Source organism: Ylistrum balloti, unplaced genomic scaffold (assembly GCF_031769215.1).
Source record: "Ylistrum balloti isolate Yb309-2 unplaced genomic scaffold, AGI_CSIRO_Ybal_v1 Utg371306, whole genome shotgun sequence".
Lineage (NCBI taxonomy): Eukaryota > Metazoa > Mollusca > Bivalvia > Pectinida > Pectinidae > Ylistrum > Ylistrum balloti.
This window is the reverse complement of record NW_026782698.1, coordinates 111,207-130,972: the sequence shown is the minus strand read 5'-3', so window position 1 is coordinate 130,972 and position 19,766 is coordinate 111,207. Positions and strand designations below refer to the sequence as shown.

The 19,766-nt window shown below is 36.6% G+C and overlaps 1 protein-coding gene across 3 annotated transcripts in view; it reads left to right on the top strand.

Annotated features, from left to right (window-relative positions):
* The window catches only part of LOC132561907 (substance-P receptor-like), a 53,581-nt gene that overhangs the window by 8,537 nt on the left and 25,278 nt on the right, over positions 1-19,766 (top strand). For 2 of the 3 annotated variants that reach the window (XM_060226622.1, XM_060226619.1), the window contains exon 2: positions 15,305-15,358. The gene's annotated coding sequence lies outside the window, so the exon portion shown is untranslated. Of the gene's footprint in view, positions 1-15,304; positions 15,359-17,858; positions 18,055-19,766 lie in introns of those variants that run through there. The other variant, XM_060226620.1, reaches the window with a different exon arrangement.

The following is a 19,766-nucleotide window of genomic DNA, read 5'->3' as shown; positions in this document are numbered from 1 at the left end:
AAATGAAATCATGGTAAATTTAATTCGACCTTATTACACCGTCCGCTAGAAAAAATTCCAAATTGATCGTATACATGTGTAGATTGCGGTGTACTTTCTGTGATGTGAAGAGGTATATCTGGAACAGAGCACAAAGCAGCTGTCCCGATAGAGTTTTGCCTCGGTAACTCTCGGAGCAACGACCTTGACACTCTTCGCGTTATAGAAGTCAGGGCGCGTTTGGCGTTTATTGGAGGAACAAGTTGAAATATGAAGAACCATAACAGTTTTGCTAATTTCTGGTAAATAGTTAAATTTCTTTGAATATATTCACTGATATCATGAGGTTTTCCCGATTTATACACATGAAGCGGTTCACAAAGTATTCGCTCCCTCCGTGGCGATAATTCGGATTATAGAATAAAATAAATTTCAAATTAATATGCTATGATAAGGGATAAGCAAATAACCTGCCCTTTTAGCTACTTGATTTGAGATATTATTAATAGTTGTTGTTAACACCAAAAAGCACGTAACACATACGATCGATAACATCTGTCTTTTGATTGGATGTCAATGGTTCCGGAAGTAGATGTAGAACGGATATGTCACGTACAGGACAGATACGGATCCAGTATACTACATACAAATGATTACATCTTTACTTTCATTTTTCAATTTCGCTAATGAAAGTAATTTGCTGGATATTGTCATATTAGGATTTAATTATGATAAGCTTGATGATGCATGTGTTTATCTCAAAAAGCAAGGCGACCTACATGTTATTTACTAGACAGGAAGTCGGTTGTTTTTTTTCTCTCTCCATATTCTAAACTTGGATGAGTATCTGTTTCTAAACAGTACACAGCCATGGAGATGCTTAAAATATCCAGAACAGTTGTATTTGAAGTGTTGAACAGACCCTATGGACATATTATAACGGTGGAATTTTAATTTGGTGAAGATTGTTGATACTTTCCACGGCACTTTAACTTGTAATGCATTTTAAGGCGTTGCACCCTTCAAACGTATTTCAACTTGAACAATGAAGTTCTTTTTAGTTAAAGTGTTAAGTATTAACAGTGGAGCAATAACGAAACACAAATTTATTTGGTCGTCCGAGAGAAGATTGATTGATTGATCGATTGACTGACTGGATCATCGATTGATCAATTATTGATTGATCATGAGGTTGATGGACTGATTGGTTCACTAATTCATTGGCGAATTGATTGATTTATCGGCAAATTATGATTAATGAATAATTTGATTTATTGAATCATAAGTTGGCTAATTGGCAAGTCGATTGATTGGTTGATGGATTGATTGATTGATGTGATTGATTGCTTACTCAGTTAAACGTCAACACTGTAAAACACAGTTACACGTCAACACTGTAATACACAGTTATACGTCAACACTATAATACACAGTTATACGTCAACACTGTTATACACAGATATACATCAACACTGTTATACAGTTATACGTCTACACTGTAATACACAGTTATACGTCGACACTGTTATACACAGTTATACATCAACACTGTTATACACAGTTATACATCAACACTGTTATACAGTTATACGTCTACACTGTAATACACAGTTATACGTTAACATTGTTATACACAGTTATACATCAACACTGTTATACACAGTTATACGTTAACACTGTAATACACAGTTATACATCAACACTGTTATACACAGTTATACGTCTACACTGTAATACACAGTTATACATCAACACTGTTATACACAGTTATACGTCGACACTGTTATACACAGTTATACATCAACACTGTTATACACAGTTATACGTTAACATTGTTATACACAGTTATACATCAACACTGTTATACACAGTTATACGTTAACACTGTAATACACAGTTATACATCAACACTGTTATACACAGTTATACGTCTACACTGTAATACACAGTTATACATCAACACTGTTATACACAGTTATACGTCTACACTGTAATACACAGTTATACGTCGACACTGTTATACACAGTTATACATCAACACTGTTATACACAGTTATACGTTAACATTGTTATACACAGTTATACATCAACACTGTTATACACAGTTATACGTCTACACTGTAATACACAGTTATACGTCGACACTGTTATACACAGTTATACATCAACATTGTTATACACAGTTATACGTCAACATTGTTATACACAGTTATACGTCAAAACTGTTATACACAGTTATACGTCAACATTGTTATACACAGTTATACGTCAACATTGTTATACACAGTTATACGTCAACACTGTTATACACAGTTATACGTCAACACTGTTATACACAGTTATACGTCAACACTGTTATACACAGTTATACGTCAGCACTGTTATACACAGTTATACGTCAACACTGTTATACACAGTTATACGTCAACATTGTTATACACAGTTATACGTCAACACTGTTATACACAGTTATACGTCGATATTGTTATACACAGTTATACGTCAACATTGTTATACACAGTTCTACGTCAACACTGTTATACACAGTTATACGTCCATATTGGTATACACAGTTATACATCGACACTGTTATACACCGTTATAAGTCAACATTGTTATACACAGTTATACGTCAACATTGTTATACACAGTTATACGTCAACACTGTTATACACAGTTATAAGTCAACAATGTTATACACATTATACGTCGATATTGGTATACACAGTTATACGTCAACACTGTAATACACAGTTATACGTCAACACTGTAATACACAGTTATACGTCAACACTGTAATACACAGTTATACGTCAACACTGTTATACACAGTTATACCTCGACACTGTTATACACAGTTATACGTCGACATTGTAATACACAGTTATACGTCGTGACTGTATCCGTGCATTGATACATAAATTTACAATCCTCGACGATCATTTTTTCAATGAACAAATCATATTCATATTTTGTGATCGGGATGTCATGTGGCCATGGCGTCGTTCATTTAAAATTATACTTTGTACGTACCTTTGATCTGTATACAATATACATGTATATATTGTAAATGCACGATAAAACAGTCTCTAATATCACTTGTCAGACAATTAATGTTGATATTAAAATTTCAGTTCTTTGATGTACTTTATGTTGAAATTAATTTCAGTCCTAGATCACCTGAGGTCACATCCATGATATCAAATATTGAATAAATTATTCTTATTCGTAAAACGTTTGACAATATACATACATGTAGCCATGCCCATTCGAAGAATGAACCAGGATTTTCACTAACATTTTTCATAGTTAAGTTTGTCTATAAGTTTTATATTATTTCGACGTTTTTTCAAGAGAATTGGTAATTTTAAGAAATCATTCCTTCAGAAAGATTATGTTTTTAACGGATAATTTTAATAGGGATACCGAATGGTTTTGTACGATAAGACAAGGTCAAAAAAGAGAATTATTTCCGTAAATACTTCCTGATAGAAACGCTATAACTACACAAATCTACATCTGCGTGACGTACATGTACACGCGTAACATACTTCCTTAAGGCGAACGAGTATGCCCCTGCGCTGTGCGTTTGGCACGTGCACAGACAACAGGGATGTTTGGAGTCTGTTAAAGGGCACTTTGGCTTACATATTTGTTATAGAGATGTGCTGTAACCCCGATGTCTTTGATGGAAGGACGAGACAGGGTGTGAACCGTATAGCTGTGTTTATATTTGGCTGGTGGTTAGGAGCACGTCTACTTGAGGGAAATTTATATACAGACTATATAGGCATGAAACCCTTATCCAACATTTGTAGGGTATGACCTTTCTCTCGTGTAACAGGAGTCCATCATTATAGGAAAACCAAAGTAGTGACATTCTTCATGATACAGGATAATGTGTCTCGTACTAGTCTGGGTGTTTGTTTTGTGAATTGTATATTCTCGATGTCATTGGAGCAGGAAAGGGATATTTGAAGCCATCATGAGGAACTGTTTCCGAATTTGAAAGGTACATTGTTTTTTTGCAATGCTTTGTGTCCTGTGTTCATTGATACGTATATTTTTGTTGAAATTATATTCCCTGTTATCTATATGGACGAGTGATATTCTATAGCTGTTGACTGGTTTTACGTGACATGATCAGTTTTGTATTGATGCAAACAGTGTCAGCTTGTGTCCTGTATAAAAAGCATTGTATCGTGTCATTGTAACGAGTCCTATTCACTTGTACATGTACTGTGACACGGTTCGCATTGGCGCTGTCTTCGATATAGGAACTGGCTCTGGTCGCACAGGTATTGTATGTAGAAAAACGGATATTGCAAGGTTTATTACAATTTACCTGTACTTGGGGCATTTTATTACAATATGTGGAATTTTATCGGAACATGTTATATTTTGTCATTATAGAGACCCAATACAGGTCGTAACTTCGAAAAGCTAACCTTCCAGTCGGCATAATTCGTACAATTAACAATGTATTTGTAAAGTGTTAGCAAATTTCCAGAAAGATACAACGTTTTAGAACTTTAGGGAAGCGGTTAATGGGGACCGTTTTGCACAGATTGTCTTGGTGGTCGTTATATACAGGTGGTGCATATCTGTGTATTATAAGTGATACTCATGAGAAGGATATTTTTTATTGACAATTGGTCGTTTATAAAAAAAGGTCGAGATAGATCCACTTTATAAAGATATATATCGACTTGTAAACGGACAATTTTGAGTTTCAAGCACCACACGCTTTCCTCTCATTAAATATATCTTTTACTTTGTGAAAACCGTTATAATGATGTTACTTCTACTGATCAGAAGTGTGGTGCCTGTGTTGTAGATTTAACACTCTCGTGATAAATATCATAGACATAGTACATTGACTTCAAACGTAGTCAGCCTCCCAGAAAAAATGTTACGGAAACATCACAGTATCAAAAATATTCTACAGCAAAATGTTTGTGGCCGAGAATTTTGGCCAAGACAGTATATAAGCAATGCAGTATAGAGAGAGATCTCCTTAATACTTGATCAGATGGTTGGTAATTCAGTTTCGAATTATGAACGATCTTGTCTTTGTGCAGAATAAAATGTAATTAAAGGGATATAAATTTCTTTATGAAGAACAGGAATATTTTGCTGGAGGGTAGAATGCTTTTCCTGAACATTTTAGGTCACAATGATGGACTACACAATTACGATGTATTGACAGCTGAGTGTTGTTGCTCTGTTGCTAACTTTTAAGGGATATACTGGACAATTTGCAGATTTCTGCATTTTGATATCTTTCAGGAACCCTTCCTAATGACTTTTTATACTCCTGTTTAAAGTTACACCACAATTGTAAATTATATACTCCCCAACCCCTAAGGGCCTAAGGGGCGGAGCCAAAAAGGGTCAAATTGATTAAAACTTCAAAAATCTGCTTTTCAAATCCTATGTATGGTAGAATCAAGTACACTTCGTGGATGGAAAGGTCTTCGGATGCTTTACCAAAATTGTGAATTCATGACCCCAGACTCACACATTTCCATTCGGGGATGGGGCAAAATTTTCTTTATCATATATAAAAATTATATTTTGGGCATAATTTGTTTATTTCCTTTCAGAAATAGTTCAAACTTGGTTAGATTTTTTAATTATTATTATAAGCTGACAGTTTGATGAAATGCACATATTGCCCTTGACCGACCCACAGGGGCTGATGGCTAGAGCCAAAAATTGGTCAAATTGACTGAAATTTGATAGATTTTCTACTGTTTCTGGATAGAAGATTTTATATAGGAAAATTTTATTTTGGAGTGTATTTTTCAAAATTCAAACTTGATTAGAGGTCTTAGCACATAACAGCAGTTAATGTATACACAATTTACAATTGTATTATGTTAACAATATAGTTAAAGTCATCTTTTTTAGCAAAACATTTCTATGACATTGTGACTCAGGTGATCGTTAAGGTCCTTTACCTCTTGTTCTGCCAGTGAAACAATTTCACTTATTGAACTTCAAGCAGCTATTTTCATATTGTTTCGATGTTATTTGGTTGCTGTTGTGTATAATAGAAATTCAGTCGTTTAAACACTGTAAGGTAATATATTTCTGTAGAAACTCTTGTTTACAATGTACTAAAAATATATATCCGTGTATGGTCTTTTGTACATGTTGTCATTATGGAGCGATGTCTCCGGAAGGACATTCAAGAATCTTACCACTTAGATCGAGATTTCCTTCCCTTTCCATCAAAACAAGGAAAAATGATACTTTCCTTGTACTGCTATAAATGTAGACCATACAATGACTTTAGGAATAGGATCTTTTGGGATTTTGAAAATGATTCGATGTTCTGCACTTAAAAATCACGGTCATATTGGATACTATTTTGTCTTTGTTGTTGCAATGACTCATAACTATATTTGTTTCTTGCTTGTTTCAAAAAAGTCCACAACTTTTCTACATGAAACAAAGGGTAAATAATTTTTGCAATAAAATGTTATTGGAGTTGTCTACAATAGACCGATATTCTATGCTGTCTATTGTTCTGTTGCCAAGTACACATACACAAATACATATGTTGTCGGTTTCGTTGGTATCCTGTGTCATATCTCGAATGCGTGAATGAAATTCCTTACTCGATGTATTTGAACACTTGCGAGTGTCTGTCACGAGTTTATGAAACCTTCATTTCGTCAAATTTCATGATAAGGTAATTCTGTCAAAAAACGACAAAAAAAAAAAAAAAAAATGCAAGAAAACAGGGTACGTCCATGACACACGTTGGCAGTGTACATCTGTAGCCGTGTTTACTGCACTGGTGAGGTTTTGCCTCATTGAAATTTATAATCGGGAACATAGGCTTCTAAATCTAGGGTCACATGTTCTCCCGTTAAGGGGAATCTGAAGGGGGCAAAAATGATGCATTTTCTATCTCACTACAATCACTCTCTTGCAGACAAGTAACCCCTGCCCGGACTTAACGGAACCAAACCGGAAAAATAGATGTAATCAAACACGATAGTATAATTTAGGCTTGATAAGGGCAAAATGACCTGTTTAGCAATCAGACCCGTTACTAAGCTCACTTAAAGTTGTTACACTGCTGGGTTTCTCGGCGAAGGGCCAAGGCATTTATATATAAAAACATCATACATTGTTGCTATCGAAACTTGTGTTAACCGAGGTATTTTCGTTTTTCTGTTATCTTTTTAGCCATCGTGTTTCGTCCGCCCTGTCTGTAACATGCTGGAATGGAAGGCTACAGCGTTTGTCCAAGTAAATGACCTTGGCCCATTTTTAGGGTCACATAGGGTCAAATGTTTAAACATCTTCAAAACTACCGAAAGGCTTAGGGTACTGATATATGGCCTGTAGTATGCTGGGAATACGGGCTACGAAATTTGTTCAAATGAATGATCATGACCTACTTTAAGGTCACAGGGGTCAAAAGTATTACGACTTCTTAATAACGAAATGGCCTATGATACAGATATTGGGTCTGTATCATGCTGCGATGAAGCACTACCAAGTTTCTTTAAATAAATGGCAACGAACAACTGCTGATATTTTGGTCTGTAGCATTCTGACATAAAGGGCTTCGAAGTTTGTTCAAATGAATGACCATGATCTACTTTTAATGTCAAAGGGATAGAATATATTCAAGTCTTTAAATAACTTTAATAACAACAATAACCTAAAAGTGCAGGTTGATGTTATTAGGTCTGCAGCATTCTTGGATGAAGAGCTATCAAAAACCTGCAAAATTCTTAAAATTACTTTAATTAAGAATTAACAGATCCGACAAGGGTGCTGATATTGGGCATGTAGCATACTTGGATGAAGGGCTTTCAAAATTGCTTAAATAAATGACCTGACATAATTTCAAGGTCACATATTAAAATCTTAACGCCAGTTCTTTTCAAAAAACCTAAAGACCCCGGTTATTGGCATTGTAACATGACTTGATATCAATTCTGTTCAAGTGATTGACATTTGCCTTCTTTCTATGTTACATGGGACAAAAGTATTGAGAACTTAAATGTCTTCTTTGAACAAGTAATAGCCCCTGGGTCAAAGTAGTTGTGTGGTAACATGTCTTGCAAAATAAAAGTCTTGTGTGTAATCTGTAGATCAGGTGTGTGATTCAAGATCATTGGGCCTACTGCCTATCTTTTATGTTAAGATATCTGGAATCTGGCCTGTTTTAATCACTTAGTTGATGTTCCTACTAATATCACTACAGCTGTTTGTACCACAAATAGGTCTTCTAGGTTAAGACCCATGGGCATATTGTCTTTATTAGGTTTCTCGCAATTATCATCTGATTTGTCATACTCCATAGTCCAAAAGTATGATCAGCTGACCACCACATTGTGTTTACGCTTTTTTGTAAATGTCACTGACATTTCAGTAGAGCAACACTTTAAAACTGTTGTGAACCCCCAACACATCTTCGTATTGTCTGTCGTTGATTATCCGTGAAAGTAACAAACATAGAAATAATGTTCTAAAATCCCGGCATGACAACTCTTAGATAAATACTTGTAGAAAAAAACGGCCCATTTGGTTTCACTCGCGATAAAACATGAGTAAGTTTGATAACAGTAACTGGTCATTGGGGAATCTGAGACACTCGTTTATCAAGTGATGGTCAAAAGATAGAGCGTTCCTCTGTTTGGAAAAGAAAACATTTCTACTGAAGATTTTTGTTTTAACACAAGAAAGAAATCTTTAAAACGGTCAAAGATAATTAAATTTTTCATTATCAAAAAACCAAAACTTCAAAATACTATTAGCTTGAAATTGAATTGAAAGAATAGGAAAGAGTTCCATGACGAAAAGATAAACCTTACATTTATTTTGATAAGATCGATGTACGAGTTTGTTACTGAAACATTTTTTTGTATGATTCATTACGCTAATGTTAAACAGTCTGTTAATTGTATCGGTGTAGTTTTAATCCAATTGTACAGGCAATAAAACATACTTTAACCAGACATATAGGAACTCCCACGTGTATTCCACTTGCATTAGAGTATTGTGTCGCGCGGAGATTGTGACGTCAGCTGACATATTTTTTAGTTGTGACTGGTCATAAAACACACGTTAAAATGTAGGGTTTGAAGTGTCGATCACGGGTACCGTGTGAACAGAAGAAAAAACCGTCTGTTCCATGAGAAAGAAAATTCCACCTCCCCAAACCACTGGAATCTGTTAACGGTATGTGTTTAAGTAATTGGCAGAGCTTCCTACGTACATGTATTTGTGCTACAATGTTTACATCCAGTAAACGTGGGGAATCACATACTAGATATGCTTTTTAGCCTGCTTGAAAGAAATCACAAGACCCAGACAAATTTAAGTAATTGTCAAATTACTTAAGAGAAAAATGTTTCCAACTAAATGAAATTCAAACCAGCGGCACTTCCGGTTAAAACTTTCGGCTGCTCAAATCGAAGCATTTTGTTATTGAAATTTTAACACTGTAAATGTTGGAACATTTTTCAAGTCTTTAATCAAGTTATTGTCGCCGTGTATTTTTATGTCTGCATGTGACAAATGCTTTAATATGTAGATCATAGCATTGTATTCTGATGTTTTTCCAGGAAGATTTTTACCGATGTGTGAAGAAATATATGATGAAAAAGATATGAACTTTTTCAGATAGAATATGTCTTCTATTAAATTCGTTCATAGTCTTTTTTAAAAATGTTTTTTACATAAAAACTGTAAAACGTTTCTTGATGAAAATTGGATAACGTGTAATGTCCTGCCACTCGCAAGAAATAACTATATGAAAAGATGAAATGATAAGATGTTATCATATCAATATTGAAACGCCGATGCCTTGTCTATCAATAGGATCCGAAGCATTCCGATATAAACACCACAAATAAGACGTTCTGTACTCCCTCTGTTATGTACATTATATGTATGCAAACTGATATACCAGTGTACTAAATGGTTTACTAAAATTCTTCTCATAAACTGTTTCCTCGTATGAAATCATCCTTTAATACAAACAGTTTGTACAGTCAGTCGATCAGCTTTGATATATGCACATGCATCACACAAAATATTTTAGAATATGTTTTTGCAAAAATAAATTAGCTGTGGTAGAAATGTCTAATAAAACATTTGTTTAACCTTCAGCAGAGGTGATAAAAAAGACCAAATGTGACATTTCACAGGAATCATGCAAGGGTCATGAGTATGTCCTTTCGTGTTTTCGCGTGTAAGGTAACCACAATTTATCAGGTAGCCATATTCTGTACGTCACAATTGAAACCGGCTTAACAAGGAAGGACACAGAAAGAGGATCATGGATGCTTATCTAACTCAGATTGAATTTCTTATTTAGTAAGCGAGATTTACATAATTTGAAAAGGACACGAGACATTAGGGGAGTGCCATATAAAATTACAAGCGTATAATATATGTATTTTAAATTTTAGATTCTGTTTGCCCATACATGTAACTATATTATGAAACATACATTATAATTTCTAAATTAAAATTTATTTTCCAGAAACACCCTACTGTTTATATCTTATATCCATTAGGTAGTAAGCTTAACCCCTCAAAGATCCCCAATATCCCGTTAAAGATAGGAAATTTTCGACTTAATGGAGGGAACGTTTTTTACCATCAGCTTGGCATCGAGACATTACTGTGATTATGACGTCGTAATTTGTCGTAATTAAAAAAGGGATACAGTGTGTAGCAAAGCGACGTTTCCAATACTTTCACACAAGGGAGGTAACTATCGGTCATTCAAGAGACTGTTAAGCGGGATTTTCCCCTATGGAGTGCTGTTTCCGGTTTAAGGACCACACGGTTATCATAAGTAACACATGTGGGAAAGGACACAAACCTGGTTTTTTTATACATTTTAATGTGTATTTTGAACTCTTTTAACAGCTACGCTCGGGCTGTTCTATTGTAATCATTCTGATATCGTATTGGTCAAATTGTATTGGTCAAACTGACCTTCCATAATGTTGTCGACTGTCTCGATGAACCTGCAATGTTGCTTGTCACGAGAATTTCGATTGATATCTGTATTCGCTATGTGTATGATGCGTCTGTGTCATGCCAATGATCCCGGAGTTTCATCAACGAAGCTCTCGGGATTATCATTTTTAATTGGATATTTTTCTTGCCTGGTTCTGTGTAGACGGATGACTTACGAGCGTCGGAGATGGCGCCTGACAAGAGATACTCTAATGAGGTTTGGAGTATAGAATGTGTTTGTATATTATCTATAAACGTATATAAAGATCCTCTTTAGAAAGGTATAGGTAGAGTTAACTGTAAAATGGCCTTATTTTATCACACTTCAGGTATATAGCTACCGTTGTGTCTATGAAAAGCTATAAACACATATTACTTGATGCATGGACGGGAGGTGAGGAGACCACAGCGTCTGGAGAAAACTACAAGGTCGGCAAAGAGATTAAATACTTTTATTGGTTTTCATGGCCGGTTGGGGAATCAGATCCTCAGAAAAGACCAAAAGTATTTTCACTTTATTGCCTGAACTCCAGGGCTGATGACGTTCAATTACGTTTATGTCATCGCTGTCGTTTATTCTGAATTGTGAATGGTGTCGAAAATGTTCGGTATCAGACAATGATCGGTGTCGCCTCTTGTCGGCTGCGTTCGGTATCAGTCGTAGGGTAGTTATTTGTTTGGAATTTGGTAGTGTTCGACGGATGTCGGCTGATGTCGTCTTATGTCGGCTGATTTCGATATAGATAATAGAGTCAGTGTTATTGTTTGGCGTCGGCTATTATCGGAAACGTTCGCCAATGTTCGATGTCGGCTGTTGTCGGCAATGTTAGGTATAAGTAATTGTTTGATATCGGAAAAAAATGAATATGTCGACTATTTTCAGTAACATTAATTGAATGATTCGTTCAATGTTAACATTTGTAAGAAAGTTTTAAATAGTACATGTTGTGGCGTTGTAAATGATTGATGTCGGCTGATGCAATGGCATAGATATAATGTATGCTGGCTTAAGCATACACTCGAATCCCATTGAGATATTTTGTCCTACTTTTTTTTTAACTTTACTTCGCCACCAGACCCAACCCGCAACCCCTCACCGGGACTTCACCCCTAGATCCTCTCTTGAAAGCATACATTTTAAAGAAAACATTTGCTTACCACTGAAACGTGTGATATAAATAACTTAACAGTGGGTCAGTGTCGGCATTTCTTGAAAGTGATTGCTTACGTTTCGGAAGTTTCCGGTTATATACGTAAACGATTTAAATTATGTTTTGACCTCGGCCGATATATCAGGAAGTAAAAAAAAACTTATCTTCCCCGGGTAGTAACATCAGTATCTAGTCGTCTTTTCATCACGCGCCACCGTGTCATAAAAAGGAAATCACGTGTCATCACAGTTTCGGTTTAATGTCGGAAGCTGCTTGGCGGACCTAGTCTTTTGGCAAGTAATATTTTAAATAACTAAACATTAAACACGGCTAGAACTGACGGTATAATATATTGTTGTTTCCCCTTGGTGGTACTTGTATGGGTTCGGAATCTGTCCGCTTATCAGTGCCAGGAAGCAAACAGCGAGAAATATCGGGAAACCTGACCGCGGCATAACAATAGAAAACAATTACTGAAAATTGAAAAAAAGCACGCCAAGCCAGTTATCAGTATCATGCCACGATGATGAGATTTAAGCATCATTTCGAAGAATTATCATACACTACTTGTTGATCTTTTGAGTACAGCTTGAAGGATTAGGGAACATCGTTTTCCTGTTACGAGACTCCCGGTAGATGGCGCGGGAGATTGTTACAACAGAACTGGATACATGGTGACTCCAGGCCTACCACAGATATATCTTGTGTACGCATGATTTATGAGTTAGATCCAGAAAACCATGTCAATAGCTGTGTTGATGCTGTGATTAAATATTAGGAGACGAGTTGGCTACTATCTGACTTCCTAAGATATCAAATCTACACATTTTTTTATACATATGATAAACCTATATACCATGCCGTGATTTGTATGTATCATTAAAATGTTTTAGTGTCTGGTTTAATTTCGATAAAACGTGAAATCGTTTATTTGTTTTACGTTTAGAAGGTAATCCATTCTGTGTGCGATGATTCTTTAGACAAAACTGCACGGAACGTCATCAATACTGTTTTTAAACAAACATGTCAGTCCTGCGATAAAGATATAACCTCGGTCAAAAGCATGTGTCTGTTAAAGCCTTCGCCGTAATAAGAATTTTGCATGCCCTGGAAATGTACGCGCCTTACTACGCCCTCGTTATAATGAGGATGTGCCATGATATGACGAGTTCATTTTAAGTGGAATTCTGTAGAATCTATTTTGTAATCTCTATGTGACGACGCACGGAAATGAATTGATAGCTGAGGCGACACTTGCTAATTCATGCATGGTTTTGTGTACTTAATGGTTACAATTATATCAATATTACTGTTGATAGAAGTTCGGGATGAAGTCAGAAGGGTATACTGTAAAAACTACAAACCTGAACGAATAAGAGCGCCTTGTAATGGACCAACGCGAAAGTTTACATGGCTTGAAGTGTGATTAACGGAACAGGGAAGGCTTGTTCTCAATCCAAACACAGAAACGGTACACGATTTCCCACGTGTTCCTCCGTCTCGCCTTAAGTTGTCAAAACAACAATCAAGTTGATACAGTATCACTATGGATTCTGTCTGTGGACCTGCTGGGTGTTTATAAATAGCTTCGTCCGACCGTTCTCCAGTGGGAACAGGTGAATTTCTTCATAGGGATGCATACTGGTGATTTTCGTATACAAAACAAAAAATCGTGGTATGTATTAATGAATTAAACACGACGAACATGTAACACGTAACACGATCCAACATTGGGAAAATGTAGTCAAGCTGGTGAGCGAAATTATACTAACCTGCCGGAATTTATTGACATAATCAGAGTGTTACCTTGCGTTGTTAGGTGTGCATCTCCACTTCAAAAGAGTTCCTCACGGGTTAACTGTTACAACATATTGTAGATTTTATCTTTTCATTTCGGAAATCAAACATGCAGTGAATTTAAACACCGCAGAACATGTAGCTCATAAAGCTAACATATGATTTATCACAAAGCCTACGTTAATCTTAGTTTATATTTTGTCCTAGTTTATTGACTTTGAGTTAGGATTAGGATTTTGTAGACATGTTGGTATTTTCTCGCTTGTTTTTAGCAGTGCGCTGATCAGGATTATAAAACGACGTCTGAAACAAATCGATCGATTCTGGTGACGTGAACGAAATGTTTCACTCTCCGTTTCATTTCCGTACCTTCGTTTTGTAAATTCAGGAAAAGTTGTTCACCCTCATCAATAACACTGAGTTTCCGTGCTTTAAATGTTACTGATGACTTTAAGGAAAGTATTCCCTCTCCCTCTTCAGTTCCGTACCCTTATGTTTTGTTAATTTTTGAAGAGCTCGCCGCCTTCATCAGTATCACTGCCTTTATTTTAAATGTTACCTTATGACTTTAAGGAAATGATTCCCTTTTTCCGTTTCTGTTCTGTTCCGTTCCACTTACGAAGAGTTGAGTTTGGAGTTTGTAACGCATTGTGTTGGCTGTTTTCTGTTTAAATTCGGGATTGTGTTGGTGACCTTTGTTACTTTCTTGAGACAACTGAGTCATCAATAGTATCGATCATCCTTTATTGAAGGGGGAAGAGGATTCATTTTTCTTATATGTCCGCCCGTCGGGCCTCTTCCGTCCCGTCCGTTCCAGTCCCGTCGGGCCTGTCCCGTCCCGTCCGTTCCAGACTCGTCCCGTGCTGTCCCATTCAGAATCGGAATCATTTCTCGAGAACGTATCGACATGTTTTGTTTATAATTACTCCCATCTTATCATATTATTAAGCCCTACGCCTTATGTATAGTTGGTCATCGGTCAAGGCCAAAGGGTCAAAGGTTATATTTGACAACTTCTAAAAATATCAAACAATGATACTAAATACATAGGAAGGCATACATTTATGTCTTACATACATTTTCTGGGATTTTCTTCCCGATTGGACACATTGTATATCAGAATTGGTTTTCATTTAAATTGAAGTGTGACTCATTCTAAGTAAATTCCAAGACTCATTAAAGTATGACCTACATATATTTTAAAACTTTTGAGTACTTCCGTGTTAAGATTATTCTTAGTTAAAATTTCACGAAGTGAAGATGCTTTCTTTTCATGGAAACTTTAATACGACAAAACTAAATTTCAGTTAGTAATTTTAGCGTTTGATTTTTTTCTGTGACATGACTTGAAATAATTTCCTTTTATTCCACAGAGCCTGCCATATGAATCAGCTGTTGTACTTAGGAAAACCCCGGTCATGGAACAGGTAAGCATACAATGCAGTGTCATATACACATTATTATATCTTTGATCCAAAATGCATTCTGCAAAACTGACTCCAGGTTTTGAGAGTTAAATATGTCTGAAACCAGTTGAAAAAATCATGTTCTACAATCGCTGATACTATCGCTTCCTATTGGAGTCAATCAATATATTCATCAATCAACCGGAAGTGGTACGTCACACCCGGGAGACTCTCGGGACACCGGAACTTGTCATATCTCTAATGTTATGTTGTTTCAGTAGCGCTTTTTGATAATTGCCCAGGGGAGCGTTATAAAATCAGGATTGGCGATATAATGTGATGACAAGTTAGCAACACCGGAGATAGATACCGTCTTCCCTCCTTACACTGACTTCAATGTTCTAGTGAAGTGCTTATTTCAGCAATATATTGGATGTTGTTTAGAAGTGACGTGTGAGAGATTAGAACACAGAGTAGTTAATATCACATCGAAATTGTCTTCCTGCTTAACGTTGAAAACAAACCACAAATACTCAATCATAAAAAGGATAGACATTGGAGTACACCAAGTAAATGAATTATGTATGTGGTATGGAGGGAAGCTGGCACGTGCGTTGACCTGTGCCTCTCACGTGATCCTAGGTCATACTGTACTAGGACGATAATGTTAACATGGATTAAATAGTGAAATAGTTATATATAGCCCCGAGAATAATGTGCACTTTCTTCCAACGCCGACATGTTTCTGGTTTAGAAACCGCAAGTGGTATAATGATTGTATATAGCCAGCCGGGATCTCTGGCTCCTAACGAAACGTGTAGTGTGTAAGTCAGTGACTTCGGTATGACGAGCTAGACCGCAATAGAAAATAGCCGAAATATTTTCCCCAAAAAAGTATGCTGAAAAAAATGACGCTGTATAAAAAGGATGAACTGAAATGAATGAAAAATGAACCACAATAATTTGTACTTAGAACACAGTGCTCGAGAGGATTGAGCAAGAAAGTTGGATGTATTTCAATGGAGGTGTTGTATACATGCTGAAGTCGACAGACACTGATTCTAAGGCGCGATATCTTGACCTGACTTTTGATCGACAGCTTTTGGAACAAGCCATTCTGGCCGACACATTTGAGGCGGGCATGACATTTTGACAGAACGATTTCTGAAAACTTTCACTTTACCCGAAACGTTTTAAAGGAGCATGGCATTTTGAGCGACACATTTTAGGAGGACATGACATTGTACCCGGCATATCTTAAGGGATCATGACGTTTTGACCGACACATTTTAGGAGGACATGACATGGTGACCGGCATATTTTATGAGAACATAACATGATTTACCGACACAATTTAGGGAGACTAACATTGTACCCCGCATATCTTACGGGATCGTGACGTTTTGACCGACACATTTTAGGAGGACATGACATGGTGACCTGCATACTTTATGAGAACATGACATGTTTTACCGACACAATTTAGGGAGACTAACATTGTACCCGGCATATCTTAAGGGATCATGACGTTTTGACCGACACATATTAGGAGGACATGACATGGTGACCTGCATATCTTATGAGAACATGACATGCTTCACCGACACAATTTAGGAAGACTAACATTGTACCCGGCATATCTTAAGGGATCGTGACGTTTTGACCGACACATTTTAGGAGGACATGACATTGTGACCGGCATACTTTATGAGAACATGACATGCTTCACCGACACAATTTAGGAAGACTAACATTGTACCCGGCATATCTTACGGGATCATGACGTTTTGACCGACACATTTTAGGAGGACATGACATGGTGACCTGCATATTTTATGAGAACGTGACATGTTTTACCGACACAATTTAGGGAGACTAACATTGTACCCGGCATATCTTACGGGATCGTGACGTTGTAACCGACACATTTTAGGAGGACAAGACATTGTGACCGGCATATTTTATGAGAACGTGACATGTTTTACCGACACAATTTAGGAAGACTAACATTGTACCCGGCATATCTTAAGGGATCATGACGTTTTGACCGACACATTATAGTAGGCCATGATCCTCCGACTGACACGTTTTTAGGTCGGTAAACCATGGAATCTTGACGACAGCTGTTGATATTAAGATAAATCGACTACAAATTCATGCACTGCTATAATATCGAAACTTTTTTTCTGTTTTCTTCTTAGATTTGGTCGTTTTGAAAACCTGAAAAGGCTATGCAAATCTGTTTCGGATCACAATCCTCGTTTCCCTTTGGTTTTTTTTAAGCATTGATATCGAACGACTACAGGTTTTAATGAATTTCATTGAATGCGAGTGGATCATAACACTATTTATTTATCTATTCATCTGACGGGTTTTACATCCGCTATTAAAGCTCGGGCGAGGGATAACACAGCACAGTATCGTACATGTATACATGACTCGGTCTGCTATACGTGTTTTACTATAAGGTTAAGATGCTTGTGTTTGGGACCTTATCAAATCGTTCCCGTAATTATACTTCATTAGCGCTGAACGTCAACAAAAGGTCATTGATTTGCACCTATGCTATTACTAGGACAAACAAGGGGATTGCTTTAACCGGGATTAACATGGACTAGAAGTAACCTAACAGACACTTAGGTAGGGCTGTGAGATCGATATGTAGTATCGTCATATACTCACCACGAGGACAAAACTAGGGAGATTGGAGGCTACAGGTGAGTGATTGCGTACCTGTGATCTCATTTACTTTGTCGGAGATTGATCTGTGCACAACAGCAATGTAAATACCGCTGTAATATACTGCATGTATCACAGTGGAGATAACAGGAACGGTTGTTCAGTCCGTGATGCCAATATCAGATCGGAACGAATCTCTCTCTCTTTTGATGTATAGAAAACAATTCTGACCAGTTATGTAAATAATGTATGCCGGGACCAGTTTGGATTTTGCATTTGATCCGTCTGGCAATTTCGACGACATGTGAATTCTCGTTATTGCCAATAATGGCTGATTTATATTTCATTTTCATCACGTGCTCCTTCTGTTTGCTGGATGTAAGATATCAACAGAGTCCCGGTATGAGTGTTGTAATGGTTTCTGGACTCGGTCTGAAGTATAGAATTATTTAATTCGTTGTTTTTTTTTATATCTCGACGACACGGACACGTGACTTGGGGGACACTCCTTATACAAGGTAGGACCGTTAATTATGAAATCTTGATATATCAGTCTTCAAGACTCAGAATCATTTGATGTACAGTTATACAGTATACCATATCCGTGATGTGTTTACCTTGACTTTGGCGAGCTCAGGTTTCGCAGTGTTCGGCGAAAAAAAATTGTAATTTATTTTTAAGCTACAAATGTATATAGAGTATGTAGTAATAGGACTGCCAATGGCACAAATAATAATTATATCGCGCTACTTAAAAAGGATAGAGGATTGTATGGATAACATCGGATACTCCTGTACTTATCTATTGGTAAACAACTGTCTATAAATACATTCATGTTCGGGTTTAAAACGTTGCAGAAGTAGTTGACATGCTATCTTTATGACAGTTTCCTTGTCCATGATCACAGTGATCATAACCCATGATAACCCATGATTACCCATCATAACCCATGATAACCCATGATAACCCATGATTACCCATCATAACACATGATTACCCATCATAACCCATCATAACCCATCATAACACATGATTACCCATCATAACCCATCATAACACATGATTACCCATCATAACCCATCATAACCCATTATAACCCATGATAACACATCATAACCCATCATAACCCATCATAACTCATTATAACCCATCATAACACATGATTACCCATCATAACCCATCATAACCCATTATAACACATGAGTACCCATCATAACCCATCATAACCCATTATAACCCATGATAACACATGATTACCCATGATAACCCATCATAACCCATTATAACCCATGATAACACATGATTACCCATGATAACCCATGATAACCCATGATAACCCATCATAACACATCATAACCCATGATTACCCATCATAACCCATAATAACACATGATTACCCATGATTACCCATCATAACACATGATAACCTATCATAACCCATGATTACCCATCATAACCCATCTGCTCGCGTATTTTGTTTCTTGTCACTGCAGAGGAACAAATCTTCGCATGGTTGTTTACCGCTGTGAGGTGTATAAGTGACATACTGGATTTATATTTGCAATCAAAGGTCAAAGTCTCAAACTAAAAAAATTCAGAAAATTGAGACCGTCCCTTATGGATGGCGTCCATCTCCATATTATATAGTGTTAACCTTTATTGGGTAGGATGTTACCAGATATGTACTGTAACAAGCCGATTTAATTAATAACGGGCGCAGAATTAGTTTTCGTTTGGAGTTGGACGTCCT